Source organism: Lagopus muta, chromosome 1 (assembly GCF_023343835.1).
Source record: "Lagopus muta isolate bLagMut1 chromosome 1, bLagMut1 primary, whole genome shotgun sequence".
NCBI classification, from domain to species: domain Eukaryota; kingdom Metazoa; phylum Chordata; class Aves; order Galliformes; family Phasianidae; genus Lagopus; species Lagopus muta.
This window is the reverse complement of record NC_064433.1, coordinates 38,609,827-38,635,697: the sequence shown is the minus strand read 5'-3', so window position 1 is coordinate 38,635,697 and position 25,871 is coordinate 38,609,827. Positions and strand designations below refer to the sequence as shown.

General features: G+C 36.8%; 1 protein-coding gene across 2 annotated transcripts in view; it reads right to left on the bottom strand.

Moving 5' to 3' along the window:
• Nucleotides 1-25,871, bottom strand: part of SYT1 (synaptotagmin 1) — a 337,749-nt gene that overhangs the window by 258,139 nt on the left and 53,739 nt on the right. For both annotated transcript variants that reach the window (XM_048934819.1, XM_048934815.1), the window contains exon 2: nt 1,869-1,980. The gene's annotated coding sequence lies outside the window, so the exon portion shown is untranslated. The remainder of the gene's footprint in view (nt 1-1,868; nt 1,981-25,871) is intronic.

Below are 25,871 nucleotides of genomic sequence, written 5' to 3'. Positions count from 1 at the left end.
AGCTGTACTTTGTTTTATTACTGAAAATAAAAGGTAGGCTTTGGGCAAAATGACAGCCACTGCAAAAGTCACACATCAAGACTTAGTCTCACAACAATCTGCTCTACAATTCGAAAGAATAGTATTCTCTCCAAGTGAGTTATTTTCCTTGGGGACAATTTACTTTGAGGACATATTGCTTTGCATTTTCTTGTGGCCTTTCCTTTGTTTCGTGAACTTTCGCTGAAAAGTGCCCTGACATTTCATTGTCTCTACGTGTTGTTACTTTCCATTTGACCTGTGAATGATCTGCACTTCCACAAGCTCTCTGTGAAACATCTGCACAAACAGACAGAGAAAGTATAAAAAGCTGTAACCCAAATGAAGCCTTAAAGCCCTTGTAAGTACAAACAATTAACTGGTATGGGAACTGTGACATGCAAACAGAAGCCCAGTAAGTATCTTCAGACAGTGTTTTCATCCATTAAAAGGGTGATTTCTGTGCAATGTTTCACTGAAATTGCATCAAGCCTGGCAATTATAAGGAATCTTAATAGAACAAGATTGTTTCTCTTACTCTCCTGCTCCCTGGAGGAAACATCAAAGCAACTGGCTGAAGACAGGCTATCGAGGCTACAGCAAGCAACTCTACTTTGATTTCACATACTCAGAAAAGTATTCCCACAGTTTCTTAAAAACAGCTTTTGGATTAATTTCAAATAGTCACCAAGTGAAGCAGATCTGAAACAAAGCTAAAAAGGGTAGTAATGTATTTTCACTGTTGATTGTTGAAGCATTTTTACATGAAACAGCTGCAATAACAAATTAATTTCCAAATGTTGTATCATTAAACAAGAATAAGAGTTAAGTGACCTTGGAACATCTCTAAAACAAAATACATTCAATTTCCCATCACTACCATAGTTAAACAGATTTAAATTAGTGGGATGAAGAGGACTTTTACTTACTGATACCTATGAGTACTGTGCATTTTTACTAATTGTCTTTCAAGAACGAGTAATAGTCTCTTACCAACATGATTACCTTACAGGAAGTAAAGACTTCATTAGTAAATATATTTATGTCTGGACACTACTGCTCACTATGAACATAATCATGATGTAAATTTCATTTTATTATCCTAAAATCTGAAAAGTCAAAATATAGGGTCTGGAATGCAAGACTGATGTTATAATCACAGCTATCACAACTGCTGATTTCAATGTGCTGTCTACATCACTGGTACAGGAGCTTATGAAATGACTACAGCAGTGATATGACTGACTGGTGGAGATGGAGTTGTACAAACATTAGCTGAAATGGAACTCATTAGCTAAAAATGCATGGGAGACATATCTACAAGCTGAACGATCTCAGTAATGTAGTATATGCAGCTCCCATTGCTGAAGATATTCACACACAAAAATATATGAGCACAGACTACTGAATGGATAAATCAGACAAATCTTAGTAAGAAATGATCTGTATACTGGTGCACCATGGCAGATGCCACAGCATATTTTTTTATGATGCAAGGCTGCTCAAGATTATCTATGGATAATGAACCATGACAGCTTGGGATTTCACAAAATGCAAGTTGATGGTGAGAACAGGCAAAAAATACAATTATTTTATGAACAGCCAACAAATGCACACAAACTGCTTTTTTGTCTTTCATGTCATTTTGAAATAATTACGTCTTCCTACAAATTATATGTTCACCAACATACGTGAACAAATTATATGTTCACCAACCTAATATACTCTACATCTGAAAAAGCTATGACTTTAAATCATTTACTACCTCCATTTTATTTCTAGGAAAGCACCAGCCATTAAAGCATTAACAGAGTACTGAAGGTAAAAGAATCCATGCTTGTTTAAAATACCTTATATGACTGGCATCAACGCAGTTTTCTTTTCACAGGGAAATCTTGAAAGGCTCTGTCAGTCAGTTTGTAGTTTCTTCACAGCTCAGAAAATGTCCTTTTTCTTTTCTCCCTTTAAGAGAACATTAAGACATTCCATGTAAACACCTCCTGTACCTACACAGCTGTATTTTCCATCTTTGCTCACAAGCAATTGCTGCTTAACAAGTATTTTAATTATACTTGGTTTGTTCAGTGCCTTTCAGCTTCTGATTGTCAGAAGTTGATTATCACGGAAGTTAACCAGCTTGTTAAAATACACAGAAAAAAAAAGACATGAACAAATTTCCTTCATTGTCGACTCATTTCATTTGTGTGTGCTTTTTTTTGTTTTTTGTTTTTTGTTTGTTTGTTTGTTTGTTTTCCCTTAAACGTGCTCCAATATTGTATGTATCTGTGGATTTACTCCGTGAGCCAAGCGTGGTCAGCATCAGTGATGTCACCTGCAGCATATTTTCCTGCTGCTGTGTCCCCACAGGGTTCCTTAAATTAGCATGCTCTCTGATTTCATTTGATACCAAAAAGATCTGGAATTGTATGTTTTCTATGTAGTGTTTTGTTGTTGTTTTGTTTTTCCCTTTTTTCTATACGCAAATAGACAGTTCAAAACAGTTGGCTTTCAAAAGCAAAAGTGATCAAAGAAAATTCAATCTTCAGATTTGAATAATTTCTGGAACTACTCAGCTTATACTATACATTATTTTTCTTCTACAGAGTCTCAGATTCCGATAAATGAAGAGAATTCACCTAGTTTTTTCACCTCAGCTCAGTCTAGAAGCTCCAGCAAAGACTGAATGCATACTGGGCTGGACATCGTTTGAACAAGACTGTTGCAGATCTTTCAGATCTTAATAAACCAAATCCCTGAGATGGGCAGAGGATAGGAAGAAGTGATAGCAACATGTTTGTGATATAAAAGGAAGCTGAGTCACACAGAATTAATTAATATGCTGAATGTCACAGAAGAAATCTAGCTTAAGGAATCTTCTCAGTCTTAACTATCTTGAATTGTTCAGCGCCTTCACCATACACCACAAAAAACTATCATCAGGGCTCATATCTTGCACATGATGATACTATTATTTTTCTTAGTATGAGATATGGACATTATTTCATTTTGCAGGTCTTGGCAACAGTTAAAACAGTAACAATGCCTAGAAATAGGAATATTTTATCCATACTCCAAGTTTTATTGCATACTGTGATCTTTAATGCAAATACTTCATTGAATAATTCAGAAGTTTATTGAAAGCATTTTTAATGTTTTGAAACTCATTTTTGACTAGTTGCGCTTTAAGAAATCAATGTTATTAACTAAAGCAGTAAAAGCAATGGTATTTTCTATAAATACATAATTAGCTTTCTAAATTTTTTAGGGAGTCCGGCTTACATTAACAAAGAATATTGCACTGAATTTACTGTCACAAAAGTTATGGGGCAAAAAGGATTTACACTGCCATGCAATGTAGAAGGAAATGAAGAAGGAAGAGGAAGGCAATATTCTCCATATAACTCCAGAAGCAAGGGCTTAAGAAATAAAGATCAGGAATAGATAGTTTAAAAACACAGTGGACTATTATTTTGTACCTTGTGGCTGTCTGGATAGAATATATTTATTTAACTAAACAACAAAGTGAAATTTAACTAACCAGAGCCAAACTGCAACAACACTCTTGCAACACTCAAAGTTCAATTCAACCTCTTTCTGATACTCTCTAATAATAAGCCAGATATTTCAGAGTGGAGTTAAGCTTATCTAGCACCTATCTTGTTTGTTCAGGGAATTTAAAGGGTCCCTCCTTCCTGCTGGTTGAGCACTTTGTAGTTTGTATACCAGAGTACATCCTTATGTTTTGGTTTCTATCACGGAATGGACTGAAAACAGTGATGTTTAACACCTAATAATAGGTACCTATTTTTTATTCTATGAGTTTTATTTCTTGAAACACACAGAGTCTATACTGCATGTTCCTATATACTAGAGCACAGTTCTCATTGAAGTCTATTTGATTGCCTTCCTGGCTCATTTCTCAACCTGTCCCAGTTCTCTCCAGCTAGAATTACTGTCAGATGCTAATGGACATATGTTGGCAGCAATAAGCCTGCTACCTGAGTATCCAATTCCTTATTCAATCTGTTCTCTCTAGAGCTTCCTGCCAAACCTCTTTTTGCCTGATCAGTCCCAGTTTCCCACCCCATGCCCAATTTGTATGTCCCTTCCCATTCTTTAGATTGACTACCAATCCAGTGCCTTTGCTCCTTAAGCCTCAGCCATCGTCTCAGCTCAACACTGATAGTTTCTCTCCATTACTAGTGCTCTTCTATCAACTGGGATCCCTGTGGGGTACCATCAGGTACACATAAGCCCAACTCTCATTGCTGGAGCTGGCTCTTTCCTATCACAGGATATTCTTTTATCAACCTTCTTAGTCTTGCAATATAAGTGTCCTCAGTTACTCCACAGGGATGCAGTGTGTGCCAAAGGAGTTGAGAGATGCTTGAGCATAGCCAACAGTGACTGATACTGGATGGAGACTTTATATCTTCAGTGTTAACAGATCCCTCCTGCTTCTTTGAAACCTGATGCTTTTTAAAAGCTTTTATGTTTGCTGATGTTCAAAGCCACACACTATCAAAACAAGTAATCTATGAGGCAGTAGACCTAATCACATATATAAGGCAATTTTCAAATATGCTTAGTTCTTTGTAGAGACATTAACTGCATTAAAAAATCCTAGCTAGAAGTAAATATTTCTAAGGAGGCAGCAGTTAGCATTTGGGAGTCAGAAAAACACAGATAACTTAATCAATAAAGTAAGTTTTAGTATGTTAATAAAGGTAGCAGTGAAACGTGATCCATGTTTCAATAAGAATTTTCAGGTTTTCTTGGAGGTTTCATACTTCTTTTTACAAGTCCCTTGGGTAGCAGAATGAATCTCTCTCACTTATTGGATGAACAGTGCATAATACTTTGTGTAATGAAATTAAGCAGCCTGAAATGCATGTGAACATTACTAATGAGACAAAATGCATCACAAGTGAAAGTTTGCCAGAGAAGTAGTATCTGGAAAACCTGCATGAATCTTCCATAGAAATGCAAAACACAAACAAAACCAATAGGAAAAGAAACCTTCAAAACGTTTATTTTTGCATTTTGCATCTTACTTTTTTAGTTGCATAAGGAAGATACTTAAGATAGTCATCACATATTTTAAATGCACCAGTCTTTCTCCATTAGAGTTAAGATCTAGAGTTAAGAGTTAACATCCCCAGTAGCATGAATCTTTTGATGAAAAAAAACTGAAACAGAAGAAGAAGTTTGCAAGTAACATAAGATCATGGGAAAAAGCTTTTTTTGTTTGTTTTTTTTTTTTAATTAAGAAAGGTCAATGATCAATTTATAAAGGATGCTGCCAGAAACAGAGGAACGTGAAGGTAAAGTCACTTTGTTCTTTTTACTTTCTAAGAAAACAACAACAAAAAACCTCCACAAATCAGAAGAATGGTCCACAGAAAAGATTAGCTGTTCACTTCTATAATTTCAGCTAAACAGGGGTATGGTAGCTTCTCTTTAAGGGCTGCTCCTGGGCTGAAGGGTACAATTCTTGCCTGCATGCAAACAATAATAACACTGGCTGTTTACATCTGCAAACTTCTGGGAGTGCTTACAGCTATATTAGAAAGTATAAGCTGATTCAAAAAGTAAAGGTATTTATCTGTGTAGGTTTGCAACATCTTTTATCTGCCTTCTCCACCATAAATGATTTGGATATAATGCCTTAGATTTGTATTTTCTGTTGCTTGAGATATTTTTGCACTATAAAACTTTATTCGATGCATTTGAAAGAAAACAAAGATACCAATTGTGATCAACAATCTAAGGACATCTTGTTAGCAAAGTACAAAGGTCACTTTGAAAGTAATGCCTCCCATTTATTTTCATGGAAACTACAATACATACAAAGAGCACAATAGCATTAGATAGAGCAAATTTTCAGCTACAAAACAGTGTTTTTCTACATAATCATCCCTATTACCTGTGCATTTCCACCAGAGATTGAACTAGAGTTGCATGCTGCACTCGTAAAAATCTGCACCAGCAGAGGGGACTCACTGTCACTGCTGCTGAAACTCACCACCCACCACCTCACTGTACTCACATTCACTGGTCTCCAGAAACATTCAGCAAATAGTGATGAATGTCAAGGGGTGCAATTTTTTCTGCATGGAGGAATCCAATTCTACATACACACTTCCATGTCAGACTCCATTCTGTCAGACTGCCCCTCTGCTGCCATCTGTCACACGGCAACAAAATGTAACAGAACAGTGGTGTGAAGGTTCAACTTCTACTGCCCTACCACCAACATCTGCCTCTGATGTCACGAGCCAAGAGAATAAAGTAGGAGGCATTACTTTCAGACCAGCCCTTGCATTTAAATCAATGTTTGGAAGCATAGAATTTATTTTATCTATATTTATTAGTAAGTATAATAGTATGTCCCACTGTTGGTGGTAATAATACAGCTGTAGCTCACCTATCATATCTTTGACTACTAGATACCTCTGTTGATGCTTGCAGTACAATTTGGTGATGCAGAACATTTTTATTACCAGCATAAATGGCAGCAACCTAATTGGGCTTTCTCTAATCCCTTCAGCTAGTTTTCAAATTTTATCTCTGGACTGTGTGCACTAGTTTCCCCTTTTCAAAGTTCAGAATTTTTAGAATCATGCAAAGATATGTACAGTTTCATGGAGTTTGACTATTCAGCCAAAAAAATCCAATAATTTTAGTTCTGGAAAACACTAAAGATATTTCATTACTATTTTTCTGGTGACTTCTGACTGTTTTTATCTCCTGTACTAAAAAAATAAACAAGTTATTTCAATGTAAAGCATGTTAAAGCTATCTCTGCTCTGCACAAAGCACAGGTATCCATACAGCAGATGTAGCTAGATATTTATAAAAATCTGATAGTCATCTTATAGTCATCACCCTTCAAGAAAATGTGCCTGTCCCCACATGACACTGTTCAAGCTTATACATGTTTTCTAGCTTCTCTGGTCTCAGTAGGATATTTTAGACTCCCCCTTTGGGGATATTTTTCCACAGGAGAATTTGAACTTCAAGTGTTGTGTTTCCATTCAAGTTAAACACATTTTAGGAAGGAAATTTTCGTCACTTCTTACTTCTTTCTCAAAACGAGCAAGCAATAAACAGATGCAGATATATACTTCAGTTTGCAGTGGCAAAGGTATCAGTCTTGATCTTGTCAATTAAAAATACTACCATACCTTATTGGCCTTTGTGAAAAATTCTATCATTATTACCTTCCTACTTCCACTTCACTTACGTAAACAGGTATCTTAGTAACACTCCCTCACTTTATCTCAGATAATTAGCCATGAAGTTTTCTACTACAGCCTAAGCAGATTGTTACAGACGTCTTGTTTTGATCTTCTAGAAACTCTTCTCCTTCACACGAAAGCTGAAGCGTGCAATGGAAAGTACGAATCAATAGTTCACTGCAGCGTGAGCACTTCAAATTTATATAATTTCCTTATATTGCGCCAAGTCCTATCCTCAAACTTTCATTCTGACCTCTCTTACCAACCCAATTCCATACTGATCAACTGATTTACTTGCTACTATGGAACAATTTCAAGCTTAAACCATGAGTGTGTCCTTCAATTTACGAAAGACATCAAACGTATCAATCTGATGGTATAGATGTCACTGCAGATGGAAAATAAACTTCCTTTTCATTCTACAAGTGAAAACAACCCAATCACATACAACTAACAAGCAGCCAAAGGGTAAGTTTTTGAGATTTTGTTTTCCACATCTGTGCATGTGCTCAATTAGCAATTATTAAGTCAACTGATGTGACCAGCTGACAAACTGCAATGCCAAATTAAGAGTTTAATGTTCTTTGCTGACATCCAGCTGATGTACAATGTTCCACTCTGAACCCATAAAATTCTGTATGCCTTTTTAGGATGTCAAAACCATCTCCACGAACTTTGGCAATAGAAGCTTACTTTTTATGAAGATTCCATATATTATTTCAGGTTGGATTCTCTTCAAAACAATAGCTTATTATTCAACCAGATTGGAAATTACTTTTTTCCCCTACAAACCACTATAATGTATTGATTTACCATACCTCTCATGTACATAAAGAAAAAAAATTCATTTGCATAGTGTTGTTTCCTAACTACAACTTTTAAAAGGAAGATTGCTATTTCATCTGGCAAAGATTTATGAACATAAAAAACTGCTGTTGTCATGAAACTATTAAAAAAATATACAATCAAATTAGAAATCTCAAAAGACATGAACCTCTCACACACTTCCAGGCAGAGCTCTCTCACAGCCAGGGATCAGATAAAGATTTTAATTAGCTCCCTAGAAAATTGCTGTTCACATTCAGAATGAACAAAAGGTTCATCATCACTTCTTTTTCATCCACTATCCTGTAAGCTTTGTTATCTCTATACACTCTATAACTCTAAACTCAAACAGCTAGATCCCACATAAAGCAGTCAAATCCTGACAATGAAAAGCTTGGAGTATGAGTGCTACAGGAGGAATCCTATAAGGGGAGGCTGAAAGATGTGGGACTGTTGAGTGTGGAGAAGAGAAGGCTCAGAGGGATCTAATCAGTGTGCACAAATACCTGAACAGAGTGCAAAGAGGACAGGGCTAGGCTGTTTTCAGTGGTGTGCAGAACAGGCGGCAATAGGCACAAACCGAACACAAGGAAGCATTTCTGTGCTGCGCAGGTGACAGAGCACTGGTACAAGCTACACAGAGAGGTTGTGGAGTCTCCTCCTTGGGAGATCTTCCAAAGCCACATGGACATGGGCCTGGGCACCCTGCTCTGGGTGTCCCTGCTGAGCAGGGCCTGGAGCAGATGGACCCTGTGGCCCTGCCAACCTAAATTATTCTGCAATTTTTTGATTCTGCTTTGCATCCTAACCTTGAAGTTCCTCTTGCCAAAAGAGGCAAGGCAGGTTGCATAACTAGTTATTAGTGTGACTTTATTTGGAAATGGGAAAACGCAGGAATAGCACAGCCAGTTTACAACAGTGAAACCACTTTCTGAACAAGAATGACATAAACTACAACATGCACATGATTTTTAAATTAGTTCAGGAAAACAAATACACAGTACACACCTCAGAAAAGGGAAAAGTGCAAGGCCCACATATTTTTTAAGTTTTCACCTTTTATTTATAACTTGGACATATATTACACCCAACACAAACTAGGGAACATTAATGTATTAACGCTCAGTGCATAATATCTATTTAGGATATAGTAGAGGCACCATTTTTAATCATATTCATTTTTCACTGAAGTACTACTCTTTTAAATACAAAAGAGTTCTATAAAATACATAGTATGAGATGAAAACAGTCCATATTGCCATACTATGTGTGGTTGAAGGAGAAATGCAGCTTTTTTTACTCTTTCAGTTTTCCCCTTAACTGGGCATTCTGAAAGATCTTATTGCAGATTATATCTTTATTTCTCTGAAGACTGAAAATAGAAAGTGGGGAAAAAATAACCGGCTATAATTTGATTATTGTTTGATGATTTCTGAGCACCAGAAGTACATTCATACTCATTGATATAGTCCCCATGTAATGAGAAAAATACTATGACCAATGGTTATACAAACCTTCAAGCCATTACCACAAAAATACCACTCAAAATATCCATTGAAAACACATTAGTTTTCTGAGCATTTCCTGACGTTTGTCCATATCAGGTGACTAAGCTTAAAAAGTGTTAAGTAACATGCAATAAAAGCAAATGTTTTCTGTGAGCCTCCAATGGAATACGAAGTGATACAGAAGGTCTTACAGAATTAAAAACAGTGGCACAAAAACAAACAAAGAAACAAAACAAAAAACACCACTAAACCCACAAAAGGCCATTGACACAATCAGTTTATTTGACAACACTTGATTTACTACTACCTTTCTTATATTTTCAATCAAATATTTATATTGTAACTACAGTAAATTGATGCTATTGCTTTACTTGTAGTTGTTGGCTTTTTGGTTCTCTACAAAACAGGACTTTCAAGTTTCAGATGTGCTGGGCTGATCCTGGCCAAAATCTAAATATCCAAGAGCCATTTTCCTACCCCTAGCAGGGTGCAGGAGAGAACAGGCAAAGCAAGAAAAGAAAAACTTATGGCTTGAGATTCAAGCAGTTTAATAATAAAGCAATGAAGTGAAAAAAGGGGAGGGAAAGGGGGAATAAGCAAAGGCAATCACTTACCACCTCCCATCAGACTGGTGCCCAACCAGCCTCCAAGGAATAGCTGTTTTGGAAAGAATACCCCCCACTTCTATTGGTGAGTGGTAAAGAACCTCCCTTTGGCAAGTTTGTGTCAGCTATCTTGGCTACATCCCCTCCAACCTCTTTCCTGCTCTATATGTTGGGGGAAGAATGAGAGAAGGCCTTGACACAAGGCCTTTAGCAACACCTATAACATGGGTGTTTTAGCAGCACTGATTCAGCCACAAATCTAAAATACAGCAACACATGGGCTGCTATGAAGAAAGCCAGTTCCATACCAGGCAGACCCAGTACACAAACTGCGATATGTTTCACAGCTGTGTCTCAGTTTAGCCAGTATGAGGTCTGAATGCACAACACGACCTCTTCTCGTTTGACTTCCCTTAATCATTTCTTCCCTGGTTTTCAGGTAGACTGAGGAACATGCAACAAGGATCCCAGAACGTTCTCCTAGCGCAGTCTATATGTAGCTATCCCGGTCACAATCCTCAAAACAGATGGTAACTCTGTTGCCATCAATCTAATTTCCAACTTCTTGTCTTTCTACTCTCCAAAGGCTGGGACAACAAGAAAAAATACTTAAATTTCCCTGCTCTAGATGGTACACTATAAGCATCTCATATCTACAACTGTATCACTCCTTTTCCTCTCTTTGGTGTTTTCTACTTTCCCCTTTTCCCAATACCATCCTTTCAATTTGCAGCCTGCAAAACTCAACCAGTTCTTGATCATCTCATCCTTTGTGCATCTAACATATCTCAGCTTCCTTCTACTCTATGCATTCCTCCAGTTTATACAACTCCAGCTAGCTCCCAGCCCATTAAGGAACTATTGTCATATGTTTCTTTGGTGCTCCCAAGCAGTGACATGCTCAAATGGCACTCACGCAGACAAGAGTTGAATAGTGGCTCTTACTGATTAAAAAAACCAATACAACTTCTCAAGTTAGTGATTACACACATATAAAATGAAGTGGGAAGATGATGTAATAAGTAATTTTGATTTTCATACTATTTCAAAGTTTAGTTCAGGAATATTATAGCATGGTCAAAATAGTATTGGAGGTAAAACTTAATTTCTACTATAAATGTTATACAGCACTGCATTCAGGAAAACAGAAGGCTGACTCACTGCAGTGTTGTCAGTCTATATTGAACTGAAACAAATTGGAGAAGTAATTCATAATACAATAGCATTCTCAGCAGTTGCACATGCTGTCCAGGCTATTTAAATATTCTATAAATAATTGCTCAGAAAGGCACAATTGACTGTGCAAAGACTGGATGATGAATCATCAGGTAGTTTAAGTAAAATTTTGCTTGATTAACTTTTTTGTTTTTAAACCACCTGCACTGTATTGTCTTATGTACCAAGACAGAGCAAATTGTTCTCTAAAAACTAGACAAGCTTACAAATGACAAGTTTTATTGTATTTTGAAATTGATGCCAAACTGAAGAGCTGTGTATTGTGTGATTCTAATTATCTATTTTTTGGCCAGGGATTTAATATCAGCCATTGTTAAAGATGAAGCTAATCCAGATTTATCAGACCTCTAATAGCTTTGTGTCATCTGCAAGTAGTTTTACTTTTTGTCTCCCCATCTTCAAAATACATTTATTAATCCTCTTGAAATGCAGGTTTTCAGTTGAGGGTTTTTTGTGCTTTTTCTTTCTTTGTCAGCCAGTAAACAAATAGATTTCAACTGAGGCACAATGAACACAGCCCATTGCTGTGAGTCAAATCATACCTGACTCCTATCACTGTAAATGCTGTCATCACATGCAGCCCTTTGTTTGGACAAGAGGCTGAGGTATTCAGATACCTGAAGAGGCACATAAGCACCTAATGGAGTTTAGCAAAGTGTCCAAATGAATAAATGCCCTATTTCAGTGGACTTTCAGGGTAGTTAGGAATCTGCTATGCTTAGCCACTTTTATAAAACCTATTATGCATTTCCTTCAATTTTCATCACCTCCAAATATTTCTTATCGATGTCCCTATTAATGTCAATCAGAAAAATGTTTTTCCCAAAAGGTAACCATCAAAGTCTAACATTCATAGCAATACAGTGAGCTTAAAAAAGAAGGTTTGATAAGTTTATTCACTCTATCTTTCAACAAAAGCAACATCTGAGGAAACAAAATTGGATGTTTCTAGGTTCTGTGATTGGAAGATTATTTCTCCTTCCTAGCAGCAGTTTCAGAATGCTCTATCTGTATGATAAATTACTGTGTAATGTTTATGACATAATACATTTTTTTTTCTCCTCATTTTCACATTATTTGAGTTTTTGAAATGAACCATATAGAAGATCATTTTTTGTAGTCAGAGGATTTACGTCATGGCTGACATAAAATGACAGTCACAAGCTCACTAACCACTGGGTTCACATATTCTTTTAAGGAATTAAGGATCTAAATTAATTCTTTCTGCAACCATTCCTTTAATTGCTGGTGGGCTGTTCTGATGGGAAAGGTGGAGAGTGAGACAGGAATTTTTTACTTCATCTTACATGTTTTTATGGGAACACAGCTTCTTCTCTCTCACATTTTTTCCCAGATAATTAACACTCATTCCTTTTTAAGCTGGAGGTTCAGTTAACATCAGTCTGAATGTGCTGGGAGCTGTGCATACATGCAGACAAAAGAAACAAAAACATTACAACAATAAAACAAGAAGCTTAAACATGCTAATAACATGCTAATAACATTCTGATACTGTCAGTACACGGACCTAATGACATACAGCGTTGGAGAGTCAGCCAGTACCTGGTTACTTTCAGAAATTTCCATACTTGAATATAAGTTCTATTTCTATTGGAAAATCTATGAAGCAGAGTCAGTTCAATATGAAGGCTACCCACTATTACCCAAATGAAGGTGTAAAGACACAACACAAAGAACAGCTGGGAGAAGCCTAGAAAAAAAAAGCTGCATTTTACACACAGAAAAAGTACAAAAACACAAGTCCTTTTTTTTTTTTAAAAAAAAAACTACATTCCACTTCTTCTTAATTAAGAAATGGCATTTCAAGAAATAACATGCACTGATAGATTGTAGTTCTGATTTTGAAAGATGAGCAAAAAAGAAAAGAATATTTCAGTTTTTGTTGTATGCTACTTAGAAGTGCTTTCAGCATTATTTCTTCTATATACTATAGGAACATTCAAAACTATATTCAGTTCAAATGACACATTGAAACAACTTACCTCTGAGTCTATTTTAAGACATGTATTCTAGCACATCAAATGGGAAGAGCTTAGCACAAAGAGATGCAAGGCTAAGTTCTGCTACTATTTCAGGCTGTTTCTTATGGAGAATTTTGATGACTGTCATGAGCTGACATAAATACTTTATGTTTTGCACAATCCCTATTGATTAATTACAACCTACATTAGCATTCAGACTCTGTAAGATGGTTGACAGTCATTTCAGGTGAATTACTGGTATGATCCTATAGAACGCCAGTAAATAAATAGATCATCTCACAACTATAAGTACTGAGGAGGTATAAAAGCCAACAAACAAAAGAGCCTAGCAATGAGCTACATTGTCATGTTTGTACAGACCTCATTTTTAAATCTATCAGTTTTAACAATATTGATCCCTTCTGTTACAGCTATTCTAGTACGTGTCATTCCACTTCTGAAAGTAACCATCACTTAAGATTCTCTGCTGTCCTTAAGATACTTATATCCACAATTACCTGCATGGGTGTTCTTAGAAACACGTGCACAGTGATACTAACAGTATGAAAATTGAACATCCCAGGGCAGGATCTTCCACCATCCTTTAAAAGGAAAAGTACATGGATGTACAATGAACAAGGCTGAAGAAGATGGAATTGTGCTGCCACAAAAGTACTTCACAGCGTGCAGTGTCAAAAGCTTCAGTAAGGTATGGCTGACTGAAATATAATAAGCTTCAGTCTTAATAATGAATTTCTGATGATAACTGAAAATGACTTGATTATTTCTAGAAAAATAGCTCTTGAGTTTTTAAAGGTAAAATAGACAGCTGGGTGAAAGAAAAGAGTAAAATAACCATGTAAGAAAAAGCAGTAACATATCCATTGCAAATATGAAAACAGAATACGTCTGTATTTTCTTTCATTGAAAGAACATAATAAAACAAACTACTGTAATTGTTTACTAACAACAGATTTTTCCACAAATACTATTTATGTTTTATTTTAATTGTATTGCTGAAGTTGTATAAACAGTATTTATTTCATTAGACAATTAAATTCTTCACAACTATACTCAATATTACTCATTAAATTGATGTGCCATCGAGTTAAGAACATTTTTACCCTAGTTCCTTAAATCACTTTAATATCCATGTAATTCCTTAGTACTAATTTAACTACTGATACAGCCGAAAATTTAGCCAGCAGAGCATCTTCATCCCTTTCATCTAAACCTATTATCTCCAATGATTTGAGAGAGCAGTTTTGCTTAAGAGTCCCACATATGCCCATACAGCTATAAGCCTTCCTATTAACATGACAGAGTTTATCATCTGTTGTTATCTTTCCTTCGGGAACATCAGCTTTGGTAAAGATTCTTCCTCCCGCATATTTTAAATAACCCTTTGTAGGATTCTTTAAATACTTAATATCAGGAGAGTAATAAATCACTCCTACTGAGAATTCATCCTCCTAATAAAAAGGATATTAAAAGCTCGCTAATAACAGAGGCAGAGACACTGTATTTGTAAGCAGTGTAAGCCTTCATTAGTTATTTTTTGTTCCAAATTAAATTCTAAGGAAGTAATAGCTGAGACTGAAACTGAAATTCACCAGGAATGGAGCCACATTTTTCAAATCCTAAACATTAGGATTTAGGCCACTAAAACATTAAAAACTGTGACAGTGGTTCCTGATTCTGATTTTAGAGCCTCAAACTGTACTGCCTACAGAGAGTAGTTCTTATCAAAGTAGCCAGAAGTACTGCTTGCCTGGACAAACCAGGTTAAGTAGAGAGCCTATAGAAATTAGCTGTTCAATTCAGGCTACCATCAAAACCAACCTAAAAGTTACCCTTTCTTCAAGACAATTGTCTGGGGCTTTTACTTCTTTTGGCTGTTATATTCAGCTGCTGTCTCACGGCTCAAACTGGTCACCTGTGTCAGTGGTGTCTTGTCACTGCATACAGTAAACACCCCAAGTGATGGATCTGTTTTTCTTGACTAGGTGTTAGAGAAACCCCATCGTCACAAAATCATGAAATTCAAAGGGAGCTTCATCAGGTACTCCAACAAGCACAAGATTAAGATTCTGTTTTAAAGTTTCCATCCAATTATTCACTTATCTCTCAAAACGTGTGGCACTGTCTGGAAGATTAGACTCTCAGTTTCATTAAGACATACTCAACTATTTTCTACTCCTCGGAAAGACAGAAGTGCCTCACCTAGATAATTGTCTGGTAGCAACATGTCCATCACAGCTCCTTCACTTTTGCTTGGAGGAACAAACTGGTACTTTAAAGTGGTTAACATGACACAGTGATTGACTGCTGACTGCATGTGGTTCTGAGCAAGCTAAAAACTGTTCTAAACTACATCAGAAGAGCCACTGGAGCTTTGTGAGCTCTTGGCCACCTGTGTTCTAAAACATACACCTGCATCCCTCACCACTCATAGCAGATACTGTTGAACAGAACATTGGCAAATGCATGCATATACACAACAGATTCATGCACACAAACCTACAGCAAACCAAGCAACCCATGATCGTTTCCTTGGACATGCAGATGCAATTAATTAATGTTATTATTCAGAGTTAGATATATTATTATTGTTATCATCACTATTGGTTTTTCAGACAGAAAGTTTCAAACAAATTAAGACAGTATTCCTTTACATACAAGCAAAACACATATATATTAGAAAATAAATTATCCACAGTTAAATAAATAAAAAGGAAACCTCAAAAGAAACCCTGATCTCCTGAGATCTGAGATACACACAAGCTTTGCTCTGCATTACTACATTAAGATACTGAAGAGTTCTAGTACTGTATGACTAGAGCAGCTATTATCAAAATCCATGCAAAAGGAATAGGATTTTTTCTTAGACTGAATTCTGTCAGCAATTAAACTAGGTTGTTGTCTTTTTTTGAAACAGCAAACTGAATTATATTAGTGACACAGCATTTGGCAAATAATGCAACACATTACAGAGTACATGAACTAATGCTCGAAAAATACAATACTCCTTCCAAAAGGAAAGAGTAATCAGTATGAGTCATATCATACAGAAAAAGGAGGACAAGAAAGTTTGCAGAAGTTTCCCCTAGCATTTTGCTGGGTAAGCAAACAGAATAACTGAATGCAAATTAACCTTTGACATCTCACTCTTTTTTTCTCTTTCAACCTTTTTCTGTTAGCCCAAACATGGCTACAATCACACTCTGATGTATTTTCCTCTCATATGAACAAATTCTTACAATGTATTAGTACACTGTATTAATTTATGGTAGTCTTCTATTGTGTTGTATCACTGAAGCAGTGGCTGCCTCCAGTGAGCATACATCTTTCTCCTCCAGACACAAAATCCTTTTCCTTTTATTTTATTCACCTTGCCCTCTCGCATTCCTTTAAGTGGAAAATTTCATTGATCCTTCCTCTCATAGTAGAGAACCTATTTCTACTCCAATAAAATAGCCATAACCCATAATCTGCCTAGCTCTCACTTCATTTTTACTGTACATACCTACCTAGCAGTAGCCTCACTCATCACTTCTTTTTTTTTTTTTCCTCTTCTCCATTGTTGCACTAACTTCTGCTCTTTGTGTTGAACTGAAAAGTTTTTACTCTGGAGTGCTTCTGTTTGTCGTTATTGATTTCACACATTCAACTAGCCTTCAGGGAACTTTCTTGCAACTACCACTTGACTGGTATTTTCCATTTCCTCCTTTCAGTCTTCCTAAAACCCTCGTAATTTGAGTACTAACCTGACTTAACCAAGAAAAGAGAAAGAAGCCAATGATTTCATTTAACAAAGATGATAATATGAAATTTTAATTGCACTTGTTAGGCTAGGTTAAAACATGACTGAAAAACTTGATTGAAAAAAAACTTGACTTCGAATATCTAACTAACCCTATCTCTATGCATAAAGTATTATAAGTAAAAGGCTACTTCAAAGTTCTGTAGGTAAACAAGAAAAAAATTCCAGAGAGCTCCAAGAGAGCTTGTTTTTTGTATACTCACATACGTACATGTGCAAGGTGAAATTAAACACCATGGTGGTTGAATGGCTAATAAGATAAATAGATAGACAGACAGACAGACAGATAGATAAAAAGATAAAAATTTCCACCTTTGTGAATAAAATACCAACAATAAAAACAAGAAAGGGAATATAATGGAATGAAGATGGTGCAGAGTTGATAATGCAGCTAGATTATGCTGAAGATATTGAATCAAGGGATGAAGGTAAGATCGGTAACAGATGAGATATTATGAGTTATGTTAATAACTATACAACTCAGAGAGAAGTATAGCTCAAGCAGATTAAGATGATGGTGTCAAGAAAGCTTCCAGCCCAAATTCTGAAAGAAGAGAACAAAATATGTAAGCGAGATTCATACCCTGTCCTACAGATATAGGAGAAAGTAGAACATGATATAAAGTTGTGAAGTATGAGACAAGAGTAATGTGAACAACTAATGGCAAAGAACCTTGATCTAAAAAATGTGTGGGCTTTCAGAGAATGTTTCCAGAGAGAATGTATTTAAAGACATGCAGGTTAAGGAAGGACAAGAAAGGGCAGAACACCAGATCAATTCAATAGCTTTCAAGGTTCTGTGGTCTGTTCTTTTTTTAAATGTTAGGGATGTGAGAGACTTCACATATCTGAAGTCTCTCAAAAAGACTATCAAAAGCATACATTTTTCACATGGTGGCAACATGGGAAATCATTACTTAATCTAGACAAAATTAGGATGAATATTAGCAATATTAAATCAATAAGAAACTAACTAGAAGAAAAACTGAAGTAATTAGCAGTGAAAAGTTTCAGGCTATAGGGAAGCTATTAAGAGAGTTTCTCAATGGCCAGTCTAGAGAGCAATCTTGTTAAATGTTCCTAATGACCTTGTATCAGTACTATACTGGTGAAATTTTATGGTAATTCTATTCTTGGAAAGTAATCAATATGGAGTTGCATTAGGATATCCATATGCAAAGGACTTAATAACCTTGAGAACATGAATAACATTAAATGAAATCAGACTATCACACTTCTGGCAAGGCGATTCCCCTAAAGACTAATAAAAACATTTCTTCCAAAAGCCAGAAGTTCATCACTTGCAAACAACTGAGGTAGAAAAAAATCAATCACAGGCATTATGTATGAGTTGCTAGTGTTATATGGACAATACAAGTCTAAGCTGTATCAGACAGGATTTTTCCAGAGAAGTAAATACTGATGCTATTGTGCAAGATGTGGGGGAAATCTAATCACTGACATCTCTAACACGCTACAGAGTTCTGCTCGCTCATGTTAAAGAATGATAAGCTTAAGATGGAAGAGGTGCAGAAAAGAGCTGCAAACATGATCACAGAAATGGAAAACCTATCTGACAAAAAGAGGCTAAAAGTGCTTAAGCTTTTCTAGTCTAGTGAAATCAAAACTATGAGAAAATATGCCAGGAAACTGAACAATGGAGGAGAAGAATAATTATTCAATCCAGGGTCCCCAACTGGCACACAAAACAATGAATATTAGATGGCCACAAATAAAGTTAGGCTATAAATTAAAAAATACAAAAATCTAAACATTAGAACAATAGGAATCTGGAACACGCTTGAAATACAAGAAACGGAGCTCCTATCCTCTCCTCAGACTGACAAGTAGCTTTGCAAGCTTATAACTTGGACCAGTCCAAAGAGACACTGAGAACGGTAAGGAGCCAGAAATGGCAATCAAAGAAATCCCTACCAATCTCATGTTTCCAAAATTCCTTGGATAGCAACCAGGACTTTTCATTAGAGCCTGTATCTGCTTACAGAATGATACACTTTTTTAGTTTTTCCTTTGATTAAACATATTAATTAAAACAACCATTTAACTTCAGGAATCCACTACTGCATGCCTCTGAGACATTTATGATCTCTCCTTCTCAAACATACTTTCTTACTGAACTGCTGAGTGACATTTGCATACACTCGAGCATCAACTCTGCCTTAAAAAAAACAAAATACCTAAGAAAAATACCAGCCAGCACCAGCCAAGAAGTATTCAATTTCTAAGATTGCAAATCGACAACTCTCCTTCTCATTATATCCCACATTCTCTCTATACGTATGTTCCCATTTTAAAGATATAAAACCAGACAGGAAGGGAATTATTTTTTTTTTAACATAACTTCCGATGTAGAATAAAAGATGTGCTTACTTGACACAAACTGAATGGAGATAAAGCAGCTTTCATAACACTGCTGCGTATCTGTACTGCTCTTTCATTAACAGCCACTTTCTAAAACAGTCTCACATGTGCTATTTATTCCTAAGGAGGTAAGAACTGACAAAAGTCAAGCATTTATTTTTTGTAAAGAAAGAATAATCTAACTGGATTCGATAACACGAATTTAGACAGTTCAATTACCACAGACCCTTGTGAAGGGATACTTAAAGAGCAGTAACCTTCTCATTTGTCTGAACAGAAATAACTAAGGAGCAAGGAGATGGTTATGGTGAAGAAAGAGTGTCATTGAGACCCTGGCAGTCTTTTCATTTATGGTAAGGTCAGGACTCTTAACTGGGCCAAACGAAGAGCCAAGAACTGGTTGGGAAAGCCATTATAGAAAATACTTGATAACTAATTTTAAGGCGCAGTACTTAGGAATCAATCAATCAATCAAAGAATCACAGAATAGCTTGGGTTGGGTGTGATCAACTTCCCTGCCATGGGCAGAGTTGCAAAGCACTAAATCAGGCACTCACTCAGGCTGTCCAGGGCCCCATCCAGCATGGCCTTGAACACCTCCAGGGATGGGGCACCACAACTTCTCTGGGCAGCCCATTCCAGTGCGTCACCATCCTCTGACTAAAAAATTTCTTCCTAACATCCAAACTAAATCTCTCCTCTTTTACTTTAAAGCCATTCCCCCTTGTCCAATAACTGTGAAACTATATAAAAAGTCAGTCCACTTCTGTTTATAAGCTCCCTTTAAGCACTGGAAGGACACAATGAGGAGTCTTCTCTTTTCCATGCTTCCTCAACCATTCTTCATAGGAGAGCTGCTCCAGCTCTCTGATCATCATCGTAGCCTTCCTCTGGACCCACCCCAACAGCTCCACACTTCTTGTGCTGGAAACCCCAGATCTTGATGCAGTTCTGCAGACGGAACCCCACAGGAGCAGAGTAAAAGGGGACAATCACCTCCCTCTCCCTACTGGCCACCTCTCTTTTGATGCAGCCCAGAATACAGCTGCATCCAGGCTGCAAGCACACACTGCTGGATCATGTCTAGTTTTTCATCCATCAGAATCTCCAAGCCCTCTTGAGCAGGGCTTCTCTCAGTGAGTTCTTCTCCCAGTTTGTACATATATCTGGGATTGTTCTGACCCAAGAGCAACACTTTGAGCTTGGCTCTCTTGAACCTCATTAGTAGGCTTACTGAACTGCACACCTTGGCTATCCATCCCCTTCTCAGAATCTGGGCCATTACAGAACAACTAACTTCTCCATCTGCATGCTTTTAATTGCCATATTATTGGTATGTTTACCAGAACACACAGCTCTAAGCTTCAGGCACCCAATTGAAAAGGATGTAAACTGCTTCCAAAATTAGTTTGCAAGCTGATATACTATCATTAGGCACTATTCTTTTAAGTCAACTGTACACTTCCCAGCATAAGCACACGCCTTAGATTTAATTGCCTATTGCAATGATTGCTTCTTTTATTTATAATTTATTTAAACTATTTGAAATACACGACTAAGAAACCACATACATCAAAACATACATAGATGGTGAGAAAACATAGCATTAGCAACTGTGATATTTAGAGCTTGTTTCTGCTCCAGAACAATGTGAGGAGAGGAAGTTTTAACAGCAACATCACATAGATACAAAAGTAAACAACTATGTACAAATTGCTTCACTCTGAAAACAATTTCTGGTTGACCATATCTTCTGTCTCCAACACTGACCTGTAACAAACAGGTATTCAAACTGGTGCCACTGTTATCAGTATGAAAGTTATTTTTCAATACTTCCTGACTACACTGGAGTTGCACAGGTTTCATAGGTATTAAGGGTAAAAGAATGCAGCTCAACGCTTGCAATTAAACCCGCTCTGGAAAAACAGTTGTCCACCCTCTTTTATCACAAAGCTTGCAAAAAATCATTTGGACTTGGCTTACAGAGGCCTCCTGACGAATTTCATGTATGACTAGGGCGCCTGCTCTGCGTTTAATGAAAGACATTCCAGTGCAGAAGGGTTCAAGGTTGTGTAACAACAGCTACACTGCAGTCATCGTGCCACCTGTGAAGAGAGAGCTATAAAAGCTCCTGTTTACGTTCAGTTGGTTTCATTTCTTCCACCCAAGACACGGCCTGCCCTGTGCCAATTGGCATAAGTGGCTGAAGGACGTATTGCTGTGCTTTTGCAGTACCTGTTTGCACTAACGCTGCTCCCAGTTTCTTTTCCCTTGGGCTTTTCTCTGCCAGACTAGACAGAATCTGACAAATTATCACTTTCGTGAGATCATATGAGAGCTAAAAAGTACAGACTGCAGTTTTAAATCATGGAGCCCTCCAGAATTCACGTTTGGTCCATTCAATTTCTTTAATATTTGCTCTGAACTCTACCTTCTAGATAATTCACAACTCATCACCGGCCATCTTGAATAACTGGCTTGCAAGTGCAACACATGACTTTGATCCCAGATCCCTAGAAATGTAAAATGATTTAAAAAATCACTTTGATAACAGAACGCCAAATTTACATTTAAATGAGATGCCTCTTGAAAAAAAAACTATCCCATGTTACTCTGAAAGTATTAATATGTCCATTTTAGAGCTTGCCTTCTTTTATGTAGCCACTGAGTATTAACTTTGATCAATGCTCAGCTGTTCTATTTATTAAAATCTGCCATTTAATGTGTAGAATTTGTACTTGGTTAGCATTGCAATTTCATCACAATCTCTTAAATAAGCTTAAAAAAGGTGTTGGATTATTATAGTCTTAGGCACAATACAATGCACAGTAATTTCCTAGGAATTCTTATATCAGTCGTACTGAGCAAAATTACTGAAGAGCTGCATTTACTTTTGTTGTTACTTACGTGTTCTCTCTTATTTCTGGCAGCTTCTAATCAGCTAATTGGTTTTGTCCTTATTAAGCTCTGCAATACCAATCTACCTAGCAAACTGTACAAAGAAAGCAGCTGCTCCCATCATGTTATTGTACATTGCTTTACTTCCTGAATGAGATCTAGCTCCCTGGTTCAATCTGTCATATAATTTTCTGGGGAAAAAATAAAAAATGATGGTTTACTAAGAAAAATGTGTAAATCATAAACGTAAAACAATTTCCAGTGAGTATGGAAACACTGTGAATGTGTTGAGCATTCACATTTTTCCTAGGATGGTAGGAAACTAATTTGTTTCCTTCCTGTGCCCGTTAAATAGATGATGTTGTTATCTTAGGTGACATGTCAGCAGAAAGCTAACATGCAGTAGAAGCAGTACACAATACTAATGAAACACTCCAGAGGCAAATCTGGTACGCTGTCACTAATTCAAAGTTTATGGTAGGTTTTCTTATCAGTGAAGCCACCTTTTCCAATTTCTCTTTCTCCACCTGCTTTATCCATATTAAGCTCAAAGGAACAAGAAAGCTCTCAGACATGGCTTGCTGAATATTGGCATGATTAATACCTGCTCCCTGACAGTTGCTTGAATTGAGGTGTTCTCTCATTGTAAACAGCCTGGACTGTGTTCATACTGAGGTTTGGCTTTTGAGGAAGGTCTTCTCATGCACAGAAGGGGATGGCAGAAGAGAGGAGCTGCAAAAATGTTTTCCACACTTGCCCTAGTTTGTACAATAGCTTTTGTGTCACAAAAATGGTCACAGTCAGGATTATAGCATCAGAGACTTTTAAATAACGCTAATTCTGAATTAGCATTTGATGCCAACAATTTATTCCATATAAAAAAAGGTGCTGTTTACTTGGCCATCAAGAGGCAGCTCCAGCTGAAACACAAATAGGGTCCCGCTGATTATGTGTGAGAGCACAAATGCCAATAATTAAACCTGTTTTCAAAGGGAAAAAAATGCTTTGACTAATTGCAGGCCTGTGGCCTGAGGGTCACTAAAGATTTCTAAATAATTCTAAATTGTCTTTTTAATTTAGTCATTATAGCATCTCCATGATAAAAAGGCAAATATTGCTGCCATCTTCCAGGGAAGATTGATAGGAAAAGGTGATGGCAAGAGGGGAGAAAATAATGAATTATACTAATCCCTAGCATTCATAAGCCAGTCTGCTTTTGTTCTGTCACATCTCTCTGTTCAACCAGGAAGCAGGTTCTGCTATGTCTCTTGCCAAAAGACTTACCAGTTGCCCAGATGGATTAACGGCCAGGGTCCCACTGCCAACAGGAGCTGTTGTACTGACCCCATCATCCCCTTCTGTTCTCTGTAAATGGTAACTGGTTGCTGTTCACCACAAACAGCTTTGCTCAGATTTGGATGGAGTGCATAATGTGCTGAGGACAGTGTCTGTAAACAACCCACAAGATCAAATTTAGTTCTGTTGTAACAACTGAATTTGATGTGTATTCACATCCGAACTCTCAAGAATTTCCTATTTGAAATACCACTGCTCACCTCTAGGAGTACCACCACATAACAGAAGGAATAAAACATTTTTAAGGAAAGAAAAGCTTGCATAAATTGTAGGAATTGACAGCAATGGGCTTTAAAATGTAGCCTCATCTATATAACCACAGATCTTGATTTTTTCCTGTTCTCAAAAGCTGCTGCTGCGTTTTAGTGCCTGGCTTTCCATGACAAAAGTAAGACTGCCTTTTGCTGGCTCTCAGAAGCCAAATCTCTGTAGAAGACAACATTTCCTCCTATCACACCTCCTTTTCCTCTCAGCATAAATGTCACGTGCACACTTCAGAAGCACAAGACACCTTCCTGTTTTGTGCTGAATGCAGCTTTTTGCACAGTTTCTAATCAACCATTTGTTTAGGGAGATGCAAAACCACACAAAGAGAGCAGCTGTTCCCTTGCTGTTGCAATCGTGCAGCTCCCTCAGCAAAAGCTGTTGGATGCACAAGCCAGAAGTGGTTGCTCACACACATCCCTTATCCTGCACTGACTGCCTCTCCTCCATCCATGAGTGAGCAACTGAAAGTCCCGACAGCAGTCGGTTTAATACAAGTTTTAACTTCAAGAAAACCCAAAACATACTCCAAAGATACTGCTTTCTAATAATAGTATGATGGAAAGGCACAGAGAATGCTTTAAAAAGTACAGTACGCTTATTTTAAAATAGTCAGCGTGTTTTGTAGCAGAGGTTACTTCACTATGTGGCAACTTTCACAAGTACCAAAACATTTGATCTAACAAACCTACATGTAATAACTAAGGAAAATATATTCAAAGTATGCAAAAATACAGTATTTTCTAAATCAGAAGTCAAACATAGAGAGCGTACCAAGTATTGAACATAAAGACAGGAAAGATCAAAATTAAAACTGAATGTCCATGCTGATACTCCATCTCATTACACCGTAACACTTCAACAATTTTTAAATAGGCAATGTCGATTATATCTGATTTCCTTCATGTTCTAGATCTGAAGGGAAAAAAGGAGGCAGAGAAGCAGGGGAATCAGGTTTAAATAAAAGTGCTTAAGCATATATGGATCTAAAACAGCTTCTATATGGAAGTTTGTGGGGTACTCATTCTTTAAAATCCACCAACTGAGCACACTAAAATACAAGATCTTAAGTACACAGTCAGTGACTTCAAGGGAAGTTTCATCGTTTTAAAAAAGTTTCCCAGGGACTTTCAAATAAAATAACTCCCAAGAAAGCATCTGCTTTTTCTTATTTTGTTCCAGTTAAGACCTCTTGTGTCAGCAAAGCTCTGTGACAGACACGGCTTTATAGATTAATTTAGGGTATCCTGGTCCAAACCACTACTGCTCAAGAAATGAACAATTCATAGAGCTATTCAGCTCTCAAAGAAGACATACAATCTTATTTGGGAAAAAAAAATCCAACACACACAAAGATAAAGAAACAACAAAAAACTAATATGAAAGATAAGAACAGTGTTTATGAAAATAGCACTTTTTCTACCAGAGAGTAACCACGGATCTGGATTTAAAATAAGCTACTCACTGGATTTAAAACAAATATTTCTATTTTGGCTCACAAAGAAGCTTTTTATACTCTACATTTTATGTTGAAGGTTATCTAGAAGACCTATAACTACGTTGCCACCACAAATATTGTTAAGAAATTATCTAATAATAACTGTAGTTTGTATTGGTCAAACATTCAATGCGAATTTAAGCCGTATCTTTGGCATATTTTAACCTAGTCATCAAGCAAAATTACTTGAACAGTATGTAGCATTTTTCTAATTCAGTTTATTTGATAGCAGTGG